The following is a 15,627-nucleotide window of genomic DNA, read 5'->3' as shown; positions in this document are numbered from 1 at the left end:
CGATATGTTCTACTTGATCAGGCATTGCGTGGCAGAGGTATGCGCTCTACCGAGTGCTCTTGTAGAATACAAATGCTTTTATGACTTGTACATATAACGATGATGATCCATAAGACTTTCGAAAAATATATATTTTATTCAATAAAGCTGCAGTCCAGAAAGAATGTGTTACTTTCACCAACAGCGCAGTAATAAATTTTAATTTTGGTCAAAATCTTCTCCGTTCGTATGCACCACAAGGTTGAGGGCACGACCGTGCTGCTGATGCAATGCCCTCTGCTGGTAAGGGCAGGAATTTGGAATTTTTCCATGGTGCCGGTGATAGCTCACCAACTCTTCGCAAAGGACACCGCAGGATCTTTAACGTTCACCAATGAATGTAAGCAGATGTGACGCCCGTTTAACGTCCATCTAAGAGAGGCACACACATTGACGAGTCACCTTACCTTGCCTGTGTAACACCGAGATGACAGTTTAAAGCTGGGTCAGGATTGGAACCCAGGCTGGACAGCTTTGATGCGAATGCGCATACCTCCAGGCCATTCTGTCAGCCCTTGGTTTAAATTATAAAATGTGTCTAATTGAGATCTGTGAGATGGAAGGATAAGAGTTGCACACAGATTGTTCCAACACATTGCGTGCTTTGGAGAGAAAGCTCTTTCTAAACATAACCTCTGCACAAAGGGCTTACCAGCAGTGGCTGAGTGAGTTTAAGTAATTATGGCGTAGTCATACTAAAGCAAACATTGTCACAGGGCTGTGCAATTTTGCTACCACTAGTGTACGCTTCGGTGGAACTGTGAATCCGCAGGATAAATTATTCGACTTGAAATGCGGACTGACTTCATCCGATGATTTTTCTTTCTGAGGTTAGTGAGAGCTGTAATGACGTTACATATAAAGAGGCCTTATGATGTAACAACATTGCAACATGTAATTGCTTTTGATTTAGGTCAGCATAACTTGTGAGAGGCCATCGCGTGGAATTCTCACCATTTCACAATTCTGCACATTAACATTTTATAATTACCAAAAGTTAAAATCTTCCTTGCAGTCTTCTTAAATTGATCACAACTTATTTATATTTCACAAGACAATGTATCAGCACAAGAGACAAATTGCAAGAAAACTGTTCTGAATTTTAAACGTGAATGCAGGGCAAAAGTCAGCTCAAGTTTCAATAGCATTCCATTTATTGATATCACTGTGATTGTGGTGCATTTGCAGTAGCACATGTACAAGCTGAAGCCTTAGACAAAAGGTGGAAGAGATGTGGAGGGCACAATGGACTAAATGACCCCCTCCCTTGTCAAAAATTCCTCAATCTTCTTCTTTCGCATGTAGCACATGAGTGTGGGTCGCATCATTTGCTGAGGACTCAGCCATGCTGCTGATGCATTGCCCCCTGTAGATAAGGGCAAGAATTTGGAATTTGTTCAGGGTGCCAGTGATAGCAAGCCTACTCATTATGAAGGACACCATGAGTTCTTTAACGTCCACCAATTAATGCTAGCAGACAGGATATGCAGTTGAATGGCCATTCGAGGGAAGGCACACACACATTGATCAATCGCCCTTAATGTGAAACACCAGGATGAGTTTAGAGATTGGCCAAGATTAGAATCCAGGAGAAACGACTCAGAGGCGAGTGTGCATATCTCGAGGCTATTCTGCCAATCCCATTCCTCAATTATGAGTTCCAGTTCGTAATTTTGTGGCCTAGAAATGCAGTATTCGAAAAATAATTCATCGTGAGAGTTCAGTAAATACATTGTTGAGAAAAAGGTTTTGACACTCTTTATATTTTTCTGTATTTCTGCATAAATTTGATCGAAAATGTGATCAGATTTTCATCCAAGTCCTAATATTAGATAAAGAGAACCCAACTAAACAAATAGCACACAAAAAAAATCTACTTTTTAATTCATTCATTGAGCAAAATTATCTAACATTCAATTTATTTGTCAGAAAAAGTATATGTGAACCTATATATTAAGTAACTTGTTGCACTCCCTTGAGCAGCAATAACTTCAACCAAACATTTCCTGTAACTCTTGATCAGTCCTGCACATCGGCTTGGAGGAATTTGGGCCCATTCCTCCTCACAGAACTGCTTCAACTCAGAGATATTTGTGGGTTTTCTTACATGAACTTCTTGATTCAGGTTCTGCCACATTTCAATTTGGTTAAGGTGTGGACTTTGACTTGGCCTTTCCAAAATGCAGAATCTCTTTTGCTTCAGCCATTCTGTTGTAGATATACTTGTGTGTTTAGGATCATTGTCTTGCTGCATGACCCACTTCCTGATAAGCGTCAGCTCATGGATGGATGCCCTCACATTCTCCTGTAGAATTTGCTGGTACAATCCAGAATTCATGGTTCCGTCAATGATGGCACATAATCTTGGTCCTGAGGCACCAGAGCAGCCCCAAACCATTATACTCCCACCACCATGCTTCATGGTTGGGATGAAGCTCTTATGTTAGAATGCAGTGTGTGGTTTTCGCTAAACATAATGTTTTTCATTTCAGCCAAAAAGTTCCACTTTCGACTCATCTGTCCACAGAACCTTCTTCCAAAAGCCTTCTGGATCATCCAGGTGGTCTGTGGCAAACTTGAGACTGGCGGCAATGTTCTTCTTTGAGAGCGGTGGTTTCCTCCTTGCTATTCTCCGAGGCACACCATTCTTGTTCAGTGTTTTCTTGATGGTGGACTCATGAACACTGATATTAGCTAATGCAAGAGAAGCCTGCAGATCCTTAGACGTTACCCTGGGTTCTTTGTGACCTCCTGGATTATTGTATGCCTTCCCCTTGGAGTGATTTTCGTTGGAGGACTGACCGCTCCTGGAAAGAGTAATCATGGAATATAATATCCTCCATTTGTAAACTATCTGCCTGACAGTAGATTGGTGGAGCCCAACATCTTTAGAAATGGTTTTTTAACCTTTTCCAGACCGATGAGCATCGACAACTCTTTTTCTGAGGTCCTCATAAATCTCTTTTGATCAGAGCATGACACACTTCCACAAACCTGTGTGGTGAAGACCAGACTGATGGTGATGAACAAAGTTTATGTTTGTCATATAGGACAGGGCCATCCAAACTCACTCCTGATTTTTATTGATTGAAACACCTGACTGTAATTACCCCCTTAATTGAGCTGATTAAACAAGAGGTTCATATACTTTTTCCAACAATTAAATTGAATGTTGGATCATTTTGCTCAATAAATAAATGAGAACGAAGATTTTTTTAATGTGCTATTTGGTTAATCAGGTTCTCCTTATCTATTACGAGGACTTTCTAATTATGTAAAAATACAAAACATTCTAAAGGGTTCACAAACTTTTTCTCACCACTTTATGTGGGGTGTTGATAATTTCGTGAATAACATACGAACAATTGTTCCCAGATACCCAAAAATAAGTTTTAATGATGCTTATCTACCTATATAAAACACAGTGTGTATTTGTCCCCCTTCATAAGGATGATTTAAGTGGGTTTTAAAGGCCAATCTTTAATCCCTAACCATGTGTTCACCACATTCTATTTTGGAGGATTAAAAAAAACTCGAAAAATATTTTCCATAAAAGCAGAATTACGTCTCTTCTATTGGAAATTTAGATGGTGACTTGCTAACCGAGCCTCAACGGCAGTGTGCAGAATCGTTTTTAAAAACAATAAATACAAGACACAGGGAGATGAAATTCGCTTCACATGATGTGCAACACACGCAGAGCAAAATGAGTGTTCATTTACATCCATAGTATGTCTAATAAATAAAGGATATAAACACACCTGAATCTAGGCTGAGGCTTCAGACGATGGCATGCTCACGAGGCTGCACTGTTGAAATGAAATGTCCCAGAAAATAAAGAAAATAGGATCACATTTTTACATGTGATGTTTAAAAATAAAAAAAATAAAAAATGCTTTTTCTTGCTAATAATCATCATATCTTCCAGTCTCCATAAATATTTCGAATGAAATAACTCCAAACCATCATTTTTGACAGGCTTTTATATTAGTTTATAAATCAAAAAATGCAATTGTATTTCCTTTTTACGAATGTGTGCTGAACTGTACTCGTATGTTTAAAAAGTAAAAAAAAATAAAATAAAAAAGGGTGAGCATGTTTGGACTACTTTGAGTATCTCGTAAGCGTTTTCAACGTTCATCATAGCAGCATAAAAACAATCTTGTAAAATAACAATGAAGTTGTTTGTTAGGACATGAACTTGCTTAGCAGCCCACATAATAACCTCCTCAACATTCTCAGTTGTTGGCATCTGTCCATAATATTTGAGTCACAATGCAATTTAATAGCAATCTCGAGAATTGGGGGAAAAACGTAGTGAGAAGTAAATGAGGGTTTGTGCAGTTTATTTAAGCTTATGCACCAGGCATCACTTCCGTCATCTTAGCAAAAAGCTTTATCATGGTGAGTTTTGATAAAGGAAGCCCCTTTATCCAAAGAATTTATATTTCAACAATACATGTGTGAAGACTGATTTCTGCTTGCAGGCCAAATTCATTGCAGACCACTTGGGTAAATCTTATTAAACATTTAACACCCTCGAAAGTGTGTGATAGTTGACTGGGACGCCGATGTGTTGAAATAAATAGCACTTTGGCAATGCCGGACGGTCGGGGATCCGAACTCTGTGCGTCACACTGACATCATGATGGAAAGGCTCAAACGCGTCTGCTCTCGGCCACCCTCATTATGTCCACAGACGGTGTTGGTTGAAGGACTGCATTTTCTGCTCGGCCCTTCATCTCATTTTCCACGTGACACAATAGAGTTCCATCTCACACCCTCAAACACCATGTAGACTCGGAAACGTTTTTTTCTGGGTGCTGACATTGTCTTTTTGTATGCATCTGCATCTATTCATCCAGCTGAGATGAAGCGAAGAGAATGATGATCCAGAATGATCATAGTCATTCATAAAATATGGCACAACAACCAAGAGAAGGGAGAGTTTGCAGAGAAATACAATGGTTGTCTGCAAACTTTCTCAAAAATTTTTTTTGACAATTAATTCACACATTGCTTGGATTGAAAGTTACAGAATATATTTTATGTTACTCATTTTTTTATCTAAGGTATGGCTCTCTCTGCAAATATTCTTCTTGCATATGTTAGCTTGGTTGCCAGGTAGCAATCATTTCTTAGAAGCATGGCTGTGCCACTGATGCTGTGCTCTATTACCAATACACTGCAGGTACTCATTTCACCAACCTCAGAAGGATGACAGGCTAAGTCAACCCCACCTGGTGTTAATTCAGTGGCCAACAGGGCTTGAACTGAAGATCCACTAGACAGCCACCCTAATCACAAAGCCAACACCAGGCTTCGGCAAATATTCATTTTAATCCAAACAATGCTTTAGTTTGGAATAATGTTAGAAATATACTCCTTGGTTATTTCATGCAGGTTAAGTACAGACCTGCATACTTTTTAACAAATATCAAAAGCATTTTATTTTATACATGGTCAAGGCTCATGGAAGGCTGGACACAAGGACATTCAGACGTCAAACTGCCCAGGCCAACCTACAGGTACAGTTTGACGTCTGAGTGTTTTCATAGCCTTAGACTAAAGAGGCTTCTCCCGCAATATAGTGGGGATCCATTACCCTGGACAAGTGGCCCATACCAGGCACTGTTAGCCAAAGCCAGCTGAGCCCAGGACTTCCATAGGGCAGGGGCATCACTCCTTGTGGTAGCTGAAATGCAGCTGCCCTGTTGCATGCAGTACAGTATAGTTCAGTATAGTATAGAAGTCATTTTACACACTTCCCATATGTGATGTAATGAAGAAGTCATGCCTTACTGTGTTGACAAAATGTTGCTATGAAGCATAAATTGCTCATACCATGCAGCAGACTTTTAAAACACTGCAAATTTACTTTCTTTCTTGTTTCTTCCTATCATAGACAGGTCAGTGGTCTCTCTGTCTTCTACCACCTCCTCTCTGGTCTTGCACCCTCTGCCCTTTCTGTGCCCCCCCCAACGTTTCTGAAGGGTGCATGCTGTGTGCCAGTAAAACACTTCCGGTGAAACTCCCAAAATCCAGGCTCACTTGTCATCACCTCTCACTCGTTGCTCTTTTCTCTCGCCTGTGGAATTAATTTTCTCAGTCTGTTCAATCTCCATAGCGATGATCTTTTCTACCCTCGTAAACTCTCCCTATCCTGTGTCCTCACCCAATCTATCCATAACTGTTTGAGATATCCTACTAGATATCGTTTTTGCCCCTATCTCTCAATTCTGAAGAATCACTTTTTTAATTCTCGTATCCGGATCTGGATGCGGATCTTCAAAAAATCCAATCAATTCGTCCTTGTTACACACACAATCTGTCCAAATTTCATCCAAATCCATCCATAACCTTTTGAGATATCCTGCTCACAAACAAACAGGGGTAAAAACATTACCTCTGTTCAGCTTTTAGTGGCAGAGGTAACAATATACACAGAAACACTTTCCACTGTAGACCATCCGTAAACGATAAATATTAACTACTTCCAACCACTGTACAGTCTGTATCAAAAAAACCCACAGGCACTTCTCAAATCATGCTGCCATAAAACCGAGAAACACCAGTGGAGCATGATCATACCCATGTAAAGAAACCCAGGTAGGGTTTGAAACAGCAAGCAAAAGGAATACTTTGTGTAGCTTTTCTTGATTGCTTTATGCAGCTTTCTTTGGCAAGAAGAATATGGGAGTTAATTTAATTGATAATCCCAACCACATGGAGTAATTGATTAGGTGAGAGCTGATTGGTTATTCCTCCAATTAGAGGTGAAAGAGGTGATTAGGTCTTATTATGTATATGTTCACTGCTATTGGCATTGGAAATGGGACATGCTTGGGAGCCTCGGTGGTGTGCGTTTCCGTCTTCGCCCTCGGTGATGATTCGCCAAGTGATGAAACCAGTATGGCAATTGTGGGGGGTGTCCAGCATTGGAATTCTCATTCGCCTATATGTACTACTTGTGAATGTTTGCAGCTGTAGTGGAACTCGGGAAGGGTTGAAACAGAAAAGGGCTTACCTTGTGTAGCTTTATGCAGCTTTGTTTGGCTCGAAGAGCATGGGAGTTTATATATAAATATATATATATATATATATATATATATATCTTCTTCTTCTTCTTTCAGCTGTTCCCGTTCGGGGTCGCCACAGCGGATAATCCGTATGATCCGCATAGTGATTTGGCACATGTTTTACGCCGGATGCCCTTCCTAACGCAACCCTGGTCGCCTCTTACGACGCAGGGATATGGTACACCTATTTTAACCGGGGTATACACCAGCCCAGTACACTGGTACTCATTTCGCCGACCTTGGAAGGATGACAGGCTGAGTCAACCCCCTGGTGTATTAATTCAGTGGCCCAACGGGGCTTGAACTCAGGACCGTTTGGATCCCAAGCCGCTGCCCTAACCACTGCGCCAACACCAGGATATATATATATATATATATCACCAGGAATTCCATATATATATATATATATATATATATATATATATATATATATATATATATATATATATATATATATATATATATATATATATATATATATATATATATATATATATATATATATATATATATATATATATATGTAAATGTATATATATATCCTGGTGTTGGCGCAGTGGTTAGGGCAGCGGCTTGGGATCCAAAAGGTCCTGAGTTCAAGCCCCGTTGGATCACTGAATTAATACACCAGGGGGTTGACTCAGCCTGCCATCCTTCCGAGGTCGGCGAAATGAGCACCAGTGTACTGGGCCGGTGTATGCCCCGGTTAAAATAGGTGTACCATATCCCTGTGTCGTAAGAGGCGACCAGGGTTGCGTCAGGAAGGGCATCCGGCGTAAAACATGTGCCAAATCACGATGCGGATCATACGGATGATCCGCTGTGGCGACCCCTAACAGGAGCAGCCGAAAGAAGGAGAAGAAGATATATATATATATATATATATATATATATATATATATATATATATATATATATATATATATATATATATATATATATATCACACACATATATACACATATATATACACACACATATATATACATATATATATATATATATATATATATATATATATATATATATATATATATATATATATATATATATATACACATGTCTTATACATACACATGTCTTAGCAGTTGTCCCACCTCATCGGCCTAAAAAGATAAGATGATTTTCAGGACAAGATGCTCCATGAACAGTCCAACAATCATGAACCTTGACAGAGGATTGGATCAATGTCGAGTTAATGCATCTGGCCAGACAATAAGTATCCTTGTCCAAGTCCTTTTCTAAAGTAAAAGGTGCTGCAAGACTGCCATTAAATCCATTAAGACATTCGGCAGAGTTATAAAGTATGCTAATTATACAAAATGCTTTTCAAAGCCAAAGCAAACAGTGTTTCAAAGAGTTAGGCATGATTTATGTGATCAAAGACCTCCTGATCCACTGATAGAGAGCCATTAGAGTATCTGTTATTATGGCAAGTTGGATTATGTCTCACGAAAACTAAAGCACACTAAAGCACCAAAAACATCTGGAGTGGCCCAGGAGTGTTTTGGTCCCAGTATTGTTCCTCGTATACATAAACAACCTCTCTGCTGCTCTATAGGAAACCCTCTTTCCCCTTTTGCAAATTACTCCACATTATGAATGACTCCACATCCAAAGAACAGTAGACTCCGCATTATGCAATATACTTCTCCATTCCACGCATCGGCAGGCGGTTTATACATTTCTTTCTGCTGGTCTTGAATTGATTATAGGCTTGTCTGATAAATAGAACATGTCTTTCTGCCATGACATATTGGATGGTCTCACCATATTGCTCTGGAAGGATCCTCAAATAAATCTACCTATCTGTTTCCACAATCAACCACTAAAAGATGTCCAGCCCCTTGAACTTTAAGGCCACACCATCAGCCATGACCTCTCTTGGGCCGATTATATACAGCAACGTAGGCCTCCAAAGCCAGACATAGACTGAGCATCCTCCATTGTTCCAAGTCATTTCTTGTAAAATAATAATTACTCACAGCCTACAATAACTTCGTCCATAGCTCAATGAAGTACTGCTTCCCCCCCTCCCCCTCCCACAACCCTTCTCAACAGGCTGGTGTCCCACCAGCACATCTGTCCCTACTGGATTATGTGGAATCTTAAACTATAAATATTATTGGAATCTTCCACAATGAGGCAGAACCACAAGGTCTGTTACTCTTACATCACAGACAGATTGATGGCCTCTTTCTTTTCTCCTCTGGCCTTGCTCCCTCTGCTATCTCCACCTTCTGACCATTCCCAACTTATACAGGATACACAAGTTCTTCCAGTAATCTCTTCTTGGTGAAACTCCCAAAATCCAAGCTTACTGTCCAGCTCTACTCTTTTGTTCCTCTTTTCTCCTATTTGTGGAATTGCCTTCCTCAGGCTCTTCATTCCACTGTTCACTTCTGTACTTGAAGATGGTAGGTTCACCTCCATCTCTTATCATCCTCCATCCCTACCTGCCATCTCTTCTATTTCCGTCAATGCCATGCCCCCACGCAACCATTTTAATTTCAGGTTCCAGTGCTTTCTTACTTCCTCTCTCTCCTTTTTCTTATTCATTAATTCCCTTGCTTGCTCCATTCACCTTTGACCCCACATTGCCCCACTGTCAGTACTTTCTCATTTCGTCCTTTGTCACATCACTCTTCCAAGAGCTTAGATTTTGGATCCAAAAAACATGAACGTGAGGTTATCTGAAAAATTAGTGAAACGAATAGCAGATGGCTACACGGTTCATTCACTGATAGAACAAATATATTCCATTTTGTCGGCCCTGAGATTCCAAGGATACCTTTAGTTATGTAAATGTAAAAGTAAATGTCGAAGACTTCATTGATACGTCACAACACATCTCCAATCTGAAAATTGGAGATTATCTCTTTTTTTTTTTTTTTTTAGATATAGCTGAAGGCGGGTGAAGTTCCCCGTCAAACATTGATGATTTGCATGAGGGTGCAATTAAAATCACCATCAATAATAAGAGATTAGTCTGAAGCTAATGAAGGTTAAAAAAGTGGAAAACTCAGCAAAGAGACACTTACTCGGGTCCAGTAGATTAATCAGAAGAAAAACTCTCAATTTAATAATATTTTAATATCTAGTAGTCATCGCAGCACAATACCTCTCGCAATAAGGATTTCAGGATGGAAATATACTGAAAACAAAGTTTTAAAATCCCACAAGACAAACTCTTGGAAATGGCAGAAAAATATTCCTCCACTCCCATTCCATCCATCAGATCACTTACAAACCGGGAACGGTGCAAACTTCCTGCACAGAGCTCAGGTAATTGTGAGAATGCCTTTTGAAAAAGAATACCTGATACCTCGGGAAAGCACACCTACATCAATGTGTTGTGGTTGTAGATAACTGAATTGTTTGTGGATCCTTGCCTACACCCCAGTCTTCTCTGAACAGTCTTTATCTCAAGTTGTTCTTAGTAACAATTCTAAGTCGAACATCACCATATTTATTCAACAAAACATAATTATAACATATCACAGTAATTCTATAAATACAGTATGACATGCCAAAAAAGAAAAATAAGGAAAAGAAACAAATCTCTCAAACTCTAAATAGACTCTTAACCCCAGCTAGTTCAACCAAGGCCTCCGTCAAATGCTTGACCCAAACCAAAGCTAAAGTCAGGGGTCAAGCCAGAAACACAATCGACAGTACAAGAGGTAATTCAAACCTTGGGCAGCAGTAAGAAAAACAAGAAACAAATACAGGCTGGATGGTAAGAAAAAGCAAACACCTAGAAAAGGCAGAGAAAGGCAGAGAGGAAGAGTAATATAGGTGAGGAAGAAGAAGGATATCAGAAGTATCACATTTCTTCCTGTCTTGTGCTCGAAGCAGACGTGGCAAGTTGGAGGTGACGAAAAACGGTTTGGCAGGAATCGAAAGTGGGTTTTTGTTTTATTTATTCATCTATTAGAAGTGCATGGAAGACTGGAGGGTGGTGACGTGGCCTTTGGTGAGGGAATGCTCATGACGTCACACAGCCAATTGACTAGAGCAGGGGTTCCCAAACCCAGGGTCATGACCCGAACTTGAAAACTCCCCTCAAAATCCCAGTTTTTGTGGGGGGTTTTCGCGTCAAAAGCATTTTCTCGAACAATTTTTATCGTAGGTACCAGAACAAAGTGTGTACCGGTACCATTTGGGTCGTGAGGCAAATGTGATTTCAAATTTGGGGCCGTGAACAAAAATGTTTGGGAACCACCGGCCGAGAGTGATACCTTGCCTATCAGCTACAAATCGTGACAGGTCTATCAGTCTTTGTGTCAATCCTTGCGAGTGGAATGGAAGCGAAACATTGTGTTTTTAAATCGATCATACTTTCCATCCAATACGGGTTTTGACGATATTAAAACGAGTCTGTGGGTTTGCAGAAACAAAACGGGCCAAACCCGTGAAATGGGGCTCACCTTCCATCTATGCTTGAGCCATTTGTCAAGTGTCCAGACCACAGATGACCATGTGGGTCATCTACATGTCACATCTGCAAAAAATATGTGACTACATAATAGATGTTTTATTGCATTCCATGAAATACACAAAACTTGCTTCAGGCAGCCAGAAATTTGGCCAAACAACTTGAGCTAGAGAAACAGGGTAAGTTGTATAATAGGTTGGCCTGTGATTGCTCTAATCGGTACTCTGGGCTATTAATGTTGAGAACCCAGGTTAAAATCCCATATACCGTGTATTTTTCCATTGTCTACTAATGTCGTTGTAATTCATGAATTACCTCCCTCCAGGGATTGTTCACCACTATCTCAGGTCATCCCACCATCCACAACCATTATCTTTTCTACTCTCATTAACCCTCTCCAACCCCACCTTTTTCCAGGTTTCCAGGTTTTCCTTCCATCTCTCTGATTGAGAGTTTGTGACTGTATCCTTCTTTTTTCACCCCTGAGTCCTATCCTTGCTCTCAGCCTTCCCTACATCCCTTATTTCTCCAAGTCGCCCCTCTATTTTGTCCCTCAACCCTGCTGTTGTTGCCCCCCCCTCTTCGTTTTCTATTGTTCTTTTCATTCTGTTATGCCATGATGAGTTCTGTGTTCTAGCTTCTCCAAGAACCTCGACACTGTATACAAAAACTACACTGTCTACTACTGTTATTATCTTGAATGTGATGTAAGTGCAACCTTCTCGACCATCATGCCCTCCATAGCAAGCCCAAGACCAATGGAAAAAGAGTACAGTACTGTAGTTGTCTTCGTACATATGGTGTCTTTGCCACAAAAGACAGGTGGTACGATGGAAGAAGACAGGTTTTATTGTGCTTGAACATTAATTCGGAGTCGAACTGTTATATGAATAGCGTTTTGTGAAAATTAGCAGGTGTGTGTGTTTTTTTTTTAAGCAGTTGCAGAGTGAAGGAGGTCAGCGGAATGTGTGAAATGTCCAGACCTAATCGAGAAGCAGAGGAAAATCAAACGGTGGTGATAGCTGAAAGTTGAAATGTGCAATTTCTTTTGTAGAAACCCAAAATTCGGTCAAAATTCCTGCATAAAGAATAGGTATGGGAAAACAACATAGTATCATTTGTTAAAATATTTTTTCTTTGAGTTTGGAAATGTTTCACAAGACCATTGTACTGTCGTACTTAAATGATAGACGCCCCCGTCAGAAGCAGCGTTCTTCCCACAGACTGAAATCCCACGACACAAAGCCTGCACTTATGACCAGAACTACACGCGCTTCTGACTCAGAAGGTTTTTGCCATTCGAGTGATTGAAACATCACTTTCCAAAGCCTCTGACAAAACCACACCTTGATTTTTTTTATTTTTTTTTAATCTGTGGCTGAACCACATAGCAACCGACCTTTCTAATTTCCACTCGCCAGGAGTGAGCCACTGATTATACATTGCTCAAAACTATTTCCATTTGTCAAAACATGATGTCATTCGGATTGCATGGTGTTAGCTAAGATTAAGCCTTTGGGAGCTCATTCTGTTTGATTCATCCGATGTACACATAATTTACAATGCCGTCAAATTCACTTTGTCAGTCGCAAAGGATTTACAAGGTGCCGCACCAACCTTAGTCTCTGTTTGGCAGTTATATCGGTGAAAGTAACTAGACAGACTCAGGCTGATATCGATTTTGTTTAGAATTGATTCTTCAAGTCGTCGTACATTGTTCGCTAAATCCACGTAGGAATCAAATTGTTTTAACTCAAGAAAATAAATAAATAAATCGAATGAACACAGACAGTGCTTGCAGTCTGACATAACACAACTGATAGCAATAAAAATTGATTGCAGCTCTGAGAAAGTTTACAGGAAACCGCTAGCGAGGCCGAGACGCAAGGTCACCCAGACAATCTTTACGCGTGCAGACAGTTTGAAGCTTCAAATAAAATCTATTTCCCAGCATGGCCGATCAACTCAGATTACAGGGTGTCTGTTGACAGTTGCCACGAAGAAAATCTCCCGGCCGCGCTTCGCTCCCAACCCGTTTCCTCGCGACGCAATCACTTATGAAGTATTGACAGAAGGCCGCAACCTTGTCATCCTTCGATTGGTGTAAATATAGTGATGATGTCACTGTCAGGGAGCGATAGCATTTGGCTGGGTGGCTTTGGGCCGAAAGTAAACAAGGCGCCTGGTTTCGTTCAATGCTTGCGACGTACTTTTGGAGATACGTGGGAATTGGGAAAAAGAGTAATGAAAGAAATCGGATCTCGAGTTACAAACCCATGTAGTTTCACAGGGCAAAGGCAACAATTCCAAATATCACAATTCGAGAGGATTTAATACTTTCTATACAGGCAAGTCCTGGGTTGGACGCATAATGCAGCAATGTAGTAATGGGAAACGAGGCAAGGATAGAAAATGTAAAGCAAACATTCCTCTCAAATCGCCAAGTTAAAATATAATTTATGACGTGTGGTGAACACTAAATTATTCGACACTTGCAAAAACCGTTCTCTTTAAGAGCCATTTGTCAAGTATCCAGAGCACATATGACAAAATGGGCCATCTATCTCCATGTTACATCTGCAAAAATTGAGGAAATTCAAGGATTGATCGGTAAGACTTCAGCCTGATGTAGACTATGAGCAATACAATAAGTGGCAGGGGTGTATAAAAATATATATATATATATATACCATATATATATATATATGGTATATATATATATATATGGTGTATATATATATATATATATATATATATATATATATATATATATATATATATATATATATATATATATATATATATATATATATATATATATATATATATATATATATATATATATATATATATATATATATATATATATATATATATATATATATATATATATATATATATATATATATATATATATATATATATATATATATACCATATATATATATATATATATATATATATATATATATATATATATATACCATATATATATACCATATATATATATATATATATATATATATATATACCATATATATATACCATATATATATATATATACCATATATACCATATATATATACCATATATATATATATATACCATATATACCATATATATATATATATATATATATATATATATATATATATATATATATATATATATATATATATATATATACCATATATACCATATATATTGTTGCGGTTTTCGCGCCCGCCGGCGTGCGGACGGCCACGTAACTCGAATCGCGGCACGTCGCCCACCGGACGGACAATCCAGTCGTGACCCTCTCGGACTAACGCCGGGAACCAGTCACGGGTGGACCTTTCGGTCTCACCGCGATCGAGCCAATCAGCCCCCGCGTGGGATAGGGTTGCTCGCCAAATTCGACCTACCTAAGTACCCACGCGGAGGGTAGACCGGGCGATCGCACCTCGCCGCAGGTCGACTTCGGACACGGGCCACTTAAGCGACCCGTTCCGTACTATCAGAATAACCGAGCGGTGTTATCGTCGACCTCGACGGTTCGATTAATTATCGGGCGTATTCAGCCCACTACCAACCCTTTACGTGAAGCAAGATGAGGGTTCAATGGGGGAAAAGACGAAGCGAAGCGGGAGAACAGTTCAACAATAAAGCACATTTATTCGCGACGAACGGAAAGCACACAAATACAATTCCACCAAATGCACACAGAAAAAACACAATTCCATTTACACAAAAAGCAAATATAAAAGCGAAAACAATGCAGAGCTAATACCGACTACCGAGCACACGGCAACACTTATACAATTCTACTTCACAGACGGCGCCGACAACACATACCCAAAACCAAGGAAAAGAAATCCCTCAAGAATGAGGCGGGCCTGAGGCCGAGACCGGGTCGCGCCTACCCGTCTGGTGATGAGACGCGGAGCGGCGATGGCCCCTCACTCCGCGGGCCTCGCGGACAGTGCCTGGCAGGGGGTGGGAAAAGGGGCCCCCTTGGTCGCACTATCTCAGCGCGGGGGGGGGAAACAGGAGGGGGTTGTTGATGCTCGGGGTATAGAGGATCTTTATTAC

The 15,627-nt window shown here is 39.9% G+C and overlaps 2 long non-coding RNA genes across 3 annotated transcripts in view; one reads left to right on the top strand and one right to left on the bottom strand.

The window, feature by feature from the left end:
- Positions 1-15,627, top strand: part of LOC147023532 (uncharacterized) — a 132,481-nt gene that overhangs the window by 84,265 nt on the left and 32,589 nt on the right. The gene's annotated exons all lie outside the window — the stretch shown is intronic.
- Positions 1,153-15,627, bottom strand: part of LOC147023529 (uncharacterized) — a 267,038-nt gene continuing 252,563 nt past the window's right edge. Inside the window, exons 7-8 of the long non-coding RNA XR_015060254.1 lie at positions 3,801-3,848; positions 1,153-1,405 (exon numbers count right to left, since the gene is read on the bottom strand). This is a non-coding gene — a long non-coding RNA (uncharacterized LOC147023529). The remainder of the gene's footprint in view (positions 1,406-3,800; positions 3,849-15,627) is intronic.

The sequence above is a fragment of the Eptatretus burgeri genome, chromosome 7 (genome assembly GCF_056783735.1).
Source record: "Eptatretus burgeri isolate ZD-2024b chromosome 7, Ebu_testis_v1, whole genome shotgun sequence".
NCBI lineage: Eukaryota > Metazoa > Chordata > Myxini > Myxiniformes > Myxinidae > Eptatretus > Eptatretus burgeri.
The sequence above is the reverse complement of the archived record's forward strand: the minus strand, read 5'-3'. Positions and strand labels throughout refer to the sequence as shown.